This window comes from Pygoscelis adeliae, unplaced genomic scaffold (genome assembly GCF_000699105.1).
Source record: "Pygoscelis adeliae isolate BGI_AS28 unplaced genomic scaffold, ASM69910v1 Scaffold15, whole genome shotgun sequence".
NCBI classification, from domain to species: Eukaryota; Metazoa; Chordata; class Aves; order Sphenisciformes; family Spheniscidae; genus Pygoscelis; species Pygoscelis adeliae.
This window is the reverse complement of record NW_008824988.1, coordinates 1945272-1952971: the sequence shown is the minus strand read 5'-3', so window position 1 is coordinate 1952971 and position 7700 is coordinate 1945272.

Genomic DNA, 7700 nt, shown 5'->3' with positions numbered 1-7700 from the left:
AACAACCTGCCAGTTGAAGCCATGCAACAGTGGGAAGGTCTGAACCATGCTGTAGATGACATTTAGACTGGAAATTTGTTTCCGTGATGAAATTCATGCTAGCTGTTCTCACAAGAAGTCACTTAAAATATCAGGAACCCAGAGATACTCTGGAATTCCCAAGGGTTCTTCCTCCACCCCATAAAAACGGAAATGTTAGAAACCCAGATATTCCCCCAAGAGGCAGGCATCGGAAGTAGAAACTCCTTCCAGTTTTGGAGAAGGTATTGAACCTATAGTTACGGTACTGACCCACCTCTCACCAGCCATCTTTCACTGCTGTGCTAGCCAGTAAGGTGCAGAAATATATCCTTCTTCAGAGGCAAACAAACAAAAAAACCTCAAGGAAAAACAGAAGTCATCCAGCTCAGTAAAATAACATTAAATAGATCTGATAAAGCACTGTGAAAAAAAACAACTATTGACCAAAAATATCAAATAAATGTGTTCTATTTCCCAAATGCAGAGGTGCCTACATCATTTGGTTAGTGCAGCGCACATGCCTTTGACACGGGAATGTCAAATAAAATAGAGCATACAATTTAAAAGAAGAACTGTCCTAGCAGCTTCTGTAGTTACTGATTTACCCAGTGTTTGGAGTAAACCCTGTACTTTTGAAGGATCTTCTGCTTTGTTCCATCAGACCTGCGACCTTCCCGTCCCTTGGCTCAGAGGTGCAGATGACACTCATGACAGACATCAAGATACCTGGAATTACTGCATGAATTCTGACAGCAGACTTAGATATTTAAAATGGTTTGCTACTGCTGAAGCAGCCTTCTTTTTCAGCAGCATCCCAGTTATTGCTCTGTTAGCTGTTGTGTCTCTCTCAGTGGCATCAACAAGGCAAGCAGCACTAAGTATACTGCGAGCTGCCACGACTTGGGCTGGTCCAGGGAAACTGTGCCATCGAGTTTCAATACACTTCTAGAAGAAAAGCCGCTCCAGTTGTGACAGGCTGGCAGCTTCCAGAGCTGAAATCTCTCACTCACACATAGAAGGTGGAAATAAAACACAAGATGGTGTCAAAAACACTTTCCAGCTCATACTGTGAAGTGAACTAATTATTTTTAACTTGAAAATCACCATCACTTAAAATTCTCTGCAGAATTACATTTAGATTTACCTTTACATTTGCATGGAATTCAGTGTACTTTCTGTAAAGCACAGTCACTGCAAATTTTCTCTCATTTTGGGATTTTTCACTCATTCATTTTCTTTAAAAAGAAAGAAAAGAAAATAGAACAGCATAAAACCCACTGTGTCCTTCCTTCATCCCTTACTGTTTGCTTCTCTTACTCTCTTACACAAGGGTTCTTGACCCATGTGAAAGTACATAATTAAATGGAAACTGTATTAGCACACTGGCAGAACTCTTTGCTATGTTAACTGTATAGAAAAAAGCAACTGCATAGAAAAAATGAACAAACCAAAGTTAATACCTAGCCGATTCACATCAAACCATTTTTGACTGATGGCTGTCTCGACCAGCACCAACTAGAAACATGAAAAACCACAGCTTCAAAAGGGCGACCACTAAACTGGGAATGCAGGCTGGCGAGCCTGACAACAGAAAGAGGCAAGTCTTTGGAACTCCGAGAAGAAACTTTGGTGAAAGATAAGCCATGCCCTATCACCTTTATCTTCTTCTAGGGAAATTGTACCAGGCAAATTCAACTGACAGAAAATTTCTGTGTGCTTAAGGGAATAATTACTTATTGCAGATATCAGTATCTGACTGTCACCTTGTGTAATGTCCCTAATGCAGATGTTTGGGCACTGAGAGCAGAAAGCACTGACAGTAGACTTGATAAGTAGCTAACCTGTAGGATAAAATATGAAGCTAAGTTTAAATGTGTAAGCCTATATATTGCTTAGCTTGCATAAAGTCAGAAATGCATGCCACACCAAGACAAACAGGCTGATTTTCACAGTGATATGTCTGCTACTGTACTGGAGCTGGACGTACAGCTCAAGAGCAAAGCAGTAAATTCAGAATAAGCATGAGACTTTAGGGTTTCGCTGTCAAACTCTGGATATCACCTGACACTCCAAGTAACAAACAAGGTTTGTTTCTTCTATTTCATAGTTACTAGGCACCTATTCCACCATTAGTGTCATCTGCTTGGAAGAAGACTACTGGAAAATAAAGAGCTGTGCTCATAGATGAACATACTCCTGAGCACTCACGTTGCTCTAAATTTTTACGTGAGGGCCTGATACTCTTTCAGTGCTTTCAAGGGAAAAGACCAAATGATGAAACTGCTTCCCAGCTTGTCCCCAGCTTGCACACAGACGACGGTGGTGATGCAGCAGAACTGGCTGGCAACGGCAGGTTGTTTTCCTAACTAAAGAGTCATAGCTTTTTCTATATGCTCCTCTTGCATGCTCAGAAGTACTGCATTCACATTACTAGCAGCTCACGGCTGTAGGTCTTTGCAAGAAAAGATGCTAGGCTGTTCTAATAATGAGATATTTTAAAGAAAGATGAATTGCTAGGGGCACATAGCATTATTACTGAACCAACTGCTTCAAAATGTATGTCAGGTGTCTAAATTAGTTATGACGCTGGTTTAAGATTTGATATTAGGAAAGAAATTAGGTTCTTTAAATTTACCTTCTGAATTTTGAGCCATTTACTGCTCATGTTTTCAAGGTTTTGCTCACAACTAAGTTGTCCATTTCTGAAAGATTCTCACATCATCACAGGACCACAGCAGCTAACTTCTTTACTACACATAGGCCATGCCGATGGAGCAGGGTGAGCATACTGACTGTGCTTTACAGAAACCACAGAAAGAAACAACAGATACACCAAAACTGGGCATTCTGTCTTTCTCTTCTTCCTGTGAATTTCTTTCACCTGGGGATTGCTGGTTTGGACCAAACGTCCCTACTCTCTCACAAGTGATCTATCCCACTTTAGCAGGAAGTCAAGGGAAAATACCAGCTCATGACATCGCAGGGAAAAAAGGACTGCTCTGGCTCCTGGATGAATGACATAGGAATGATGATGGAACTGTGTTTATTTAACCTAGATAAAAGAAGGCTGGGGCAGATCTGACTGCAGTCTTCCACTTTCTAAAAGGAGTTAGAGCGAAGACAGAGCCAAGCTCTTCTCAGAGGGACACAGCAAAAGAACAAGGCAATGGCCACAGGTTGCAACAAGGTTAATTCTGGTAAAGGAAAAGTTTTCACAGTGAGAGTACTCAAGCACTGTAACAACTTGCCCCAACAGGTGTTGGCCCTCCACCCTCAGAGATGTTCAAAACTTGACTGAACGTCTCCCTGAGCAAACTGCTCTGTCTCAGGAGTTAGCTCCACTTTGAGCAGAAGGTTGGTCCCTTCCAACCTGTGTTCTCCATGGTTCTGTGACAGGCACAGCACAACTTGTCACACAGCTCACATGCACGGGATGAACAGCAGCACAGTCAACAGACATACCTGGCGACGAGCACTTAGCTAAGCAGCTTACATCAGGACCTTGGTGCTCGAACTTCCTTGGTGATGCACAGCTTTTCTCCCGACCCTTCCGCTCCCACAGTACAAGGTCTTGCTCAGACTGTCCTCTACTGTTCTTCTATGTACTTATAAACACTTTGGATTTCTGCTTCTTAGCATATGATGCTTGATTACTTCAGGATTTCTTGGAACTCTCCCAGGGAATCACCTCGGAGGGCATTCAGCGGATGGTATCCGTTTCCCCTTCAAACCAAAACGAAGTGGTGATGGTTTCCACCTTCACCTGATAAAGAGGAAACCTTTGGGCTGCGATGGTAATGAGAACCTGCAGCAGACATAAGACCAATAAAAACCGCAATTAATCTGAAAACTATTTACTCTCCCACTGCTTACACCCCACTGTTAGTCCACAGGCATTAACATGTCCCGTTAATCACAGAGTTATTGTCTTAACTTATATTTACTGTTGAAGTTTGCTGGGTTTATTTCAGACCTGAAGAACAGATATGACAGTGGATCAGGTGCCAGCACACTGCACTGATATACTTCCCATGAGAACAGAGCATGACAAACACTGTCTCTGAGAGGCTACCTTCCCAGCAGTTATCCACCTCTCCAGAGAGACACACAAATGTCTTATACATAACAGCACAAGTAAGTTTGGATTTGGCTGCAGGGAGCATTAGACCACTTCGCTGCCTGGATCTAGAATTCTGCTTTTTTCTCTTCCAGTCTTAACTAAAACCAGCCCAACTCCAGGACACCGTTGAACCCTGGTCTTGAACAGAAGGATTGGGCTTTGGGTCAAGCCTTTCATGTGCTACTATTCAAAAAACCATTATACTGCTATTTTCAGCCTCCAGTTGTTTCTTTAATACATTAGATGCAACAAACTCTCCTTATCCTAATCCTCTATCAGCTTAATTCAAAATGGATTTTAAATGTGCCGAAAGGCAATTCTTACAATTAAGATAAGATCTTCAGAAAACCCCAAGAACCCCAAACTAGCTTCTGAACCTAGTAAAAGAAGCAAATACTCATTTTATATTTTTAGAAGGCTGACTTCCGAAATACACTTTCCCTTTAAAGTCCATGTTCTGGTGCTGTTTTAGTTCTTTGTTGTTTTTTTTTTTTCCCCCCCTCACCTGTCTGTAAACGTTAGAGGGACAAACTTCACCAAGTCTATCTTTTGTCTGGCAAGCGCTATTCATGGGACAATTCAAAAGACATGGGCATCAACTGAATTAACAAGTAGACATGCCATTGTTACACCCCAATGTTATTTTCACCCACTGCATGGTAGATCCGGTGGGAATTATAAAGAATAGCTTAGAAAGCGAGGCTGGACATCCAGCCGCTCCATCCAGAACAATGGCTGCATGCTTGCCTGTAGCTGCTTTTGCTTGAAAAGAGTCTCTCTCCTAGGTAGTTTTCTAACAGCAATTTAACTTTGCAGGCTTAATCCAAGAACTTTATGCCATTTTGATTTTGGTCAGAAAGTTTCTCAAAGAATACATTCAGCATCTGTCTTTCCAAGAGCAAAGATGAACGAACTGTTATTTCTTCAGTAGTCATTTGTAACCACTTGTCAGATTCATTAAACTGAACATTTGCTATGTCTTTGTGCTTTTGGAGGAGCTAATTTCTGACCTAGTTGTGGGTTGCTCTAGCCACTGTACTTAAATGGCCTATTTTCCTGTCCTAGTTTCCCTTTCTCAACCTACAATGCTCCACTTCACTAAAAATAAATAAATAAAAAATGCCAGTTTTGTATGTTTTTTTCTTCTCTGCAGAGAAGAACCTCCGATCCAAACAACACAGGCAAGTTTATTCTGTATGCCAGAATCATCTCTCCCTTGTGTCTGGCTTGTAATGATCATCAGCATGAAACACCACCACAACACCTTGTGTGTCTACCCGTAAGACAGCAAAGATCCATGCAACAGCTACGCCTACCTCTGCTACCCCTCACTGCCTGGTGCCAGAAAGGGCTTCTTTAAGGTTGGGGGTGGAATGGCACGAGCGCAATAGCACTGCCGGGGAACTGGTTTTGTTCCAGGAAGTGGAGAGAAACTCATGACTGCATGCAAACACTGTGGCACAGAGAATTAATTACTAAACAATTCAGTGAATAACTGGGGTATGTCCACAGGACATTTGCGCCGAATTTAGCTCTTAAAAAATCTCAATTGTTACTGCAGATAACATTTTAAGTGTATGTTTTATTGACTCCATATATTCTACCTGCTGTGTTACTGATAACTAAGGCGACTGACACGCCTGAATAACTGAGGCGGTTCAGGTGACCGAGATGACTCAGATTTCCTTTTTCAGTGACACGAGAAATGACTGGACATTGGAACCTCTACTTTCCATGGAGAAACACAGTTGATCATAAACAGCATTTTACTTCACAGACTTTGTTGACCCTAATACAGATCCTACAGCCACCATCAAACTTCAGACACACTTACCGGTCCAAGCACAGGAACATGCTTTAATGGTCAACTGCCAAGGTAGGATAAGCCCTTTATTTACTCCAAGTTAAGCCAGCTGAAACCCTGTCCCTTTGTGCATATTCACTATGCACCTCAACGCTAGCATTTAAAAATGTCAACTGCATACAAGAAATACTTTGAAAACAATTTAGACAGACAGCAGATGCTTGGCTTGTTTTTTAGGGCTGATGCAGTAAGCTTTAAAAACAATCCTACGGGACCTTTTTGCATACATAAAAGGAAAATTATAAATTCCCTAGATGCTGCACCATTATAGCAACAAGTACGAAATTACTGATTTTAACACTGTCATTTGCAGTTTTCCTATAGTGTCTTTAAGGAAGCAAAAAGACTGATGCTAGACTTTAAAAAAACAACAACAAAACAAACAGAAATACCAAGACAAATGTAGCCAGAGAAGAAAATTGTGCAAGGTGCATTCCAAGTTTCTTTAAAATCCTAATGGAATTAGCACTGGTTTTAACACGCCTGATTGTCTTGCAATGGAGTTCATACAATTTAGACTTACTGTGTTTATTTTTCCTACTATCAATCACAAGTATTTTGCTTATACATTTAAGAAGAGAAAGTCAAATTAAAGTCTAACTTTAATAATTAAAAGTACAGAGATTGCATGTGACATTTCTACTCCTGGAAACACCTAGCTTTTTTTAACCCTGTTTTTCCCCTCCCCAATTTTGATGTGCATGAGAGACTTTATACAAACAACAGGGGAAGAAAAATGACTTTACAAGACAAAGGGTGAAATGAACTACTCAAAGTGCTGTCAACAGCTCATTGTAAACCTGGGAAAAATAAAGCGATAAAAATCAATTTCTGCAAACAATGTTTCACTTGCAATGTTTTAGACACTCTATAATAGTAGAGAGTAAGAAAAAAAGATCACACTGTCTTAATTTTAAGACAATAGTATCTACTTTAAGAGAACTTTGTATATACTTGAGCCTTCACGATTCAAATTTGTGCCTCAGAAGTGACACAGACCTTTAGAGTTCAGGCACATAGTAAATAACATAAACCAGCAGAGCAATAATGTGGGATCGCAGCCTACAGAAAGAGAAGAGATTTGCCTATAAGCTGAGTTTGCATTCAGAGTGTTTCAGCAGAAGGCCCCATGCAGAAAACATCCTGGAAACAACCCCAGCTGATGTGAGCTTTACAGGGAAATGAAGAGTAAACTACCCAAACAGCTCCATTTGAAGCTCTTCTGACTAGTAAGAAGCGTGCCGGCATCGAGCCACAGTAAACTCTGTGTTTTCACTCCTCTCTCTCCTTGCAGGCGTGTTTCCTAGTGTACTTTTGTACTGTCTGTAAATGCACGTCAGCAGCATTACAAATGCCCAGCCTACTCTCCCCCCATCGCAGTTTCCCATGAAAGAACGACTAATTCACACTGTTCACAGCTCCTCCTGTTGCCAGCAGTGCCATTGAAAGACACCAAAGAAGGGCAAGAGAACAAAGACTGTGCAAGGAAGCAGAGAATAAGCCTCAGAAAAAAGTGAGGGAAGAAAAGGAAAAGGCATATTCTGCTTTTGGATATGTCTGGCAGCTCTGGATTCATGTAACAGATGGGCGTGCAGAATTTGTCCCCTATAGAGACAAAGGGTAAGGAGACAAATACTTAGGATCCTCACTTGGACCAGCTATTTAAATAATCTTTTTTAAAAAAATAATCAAATA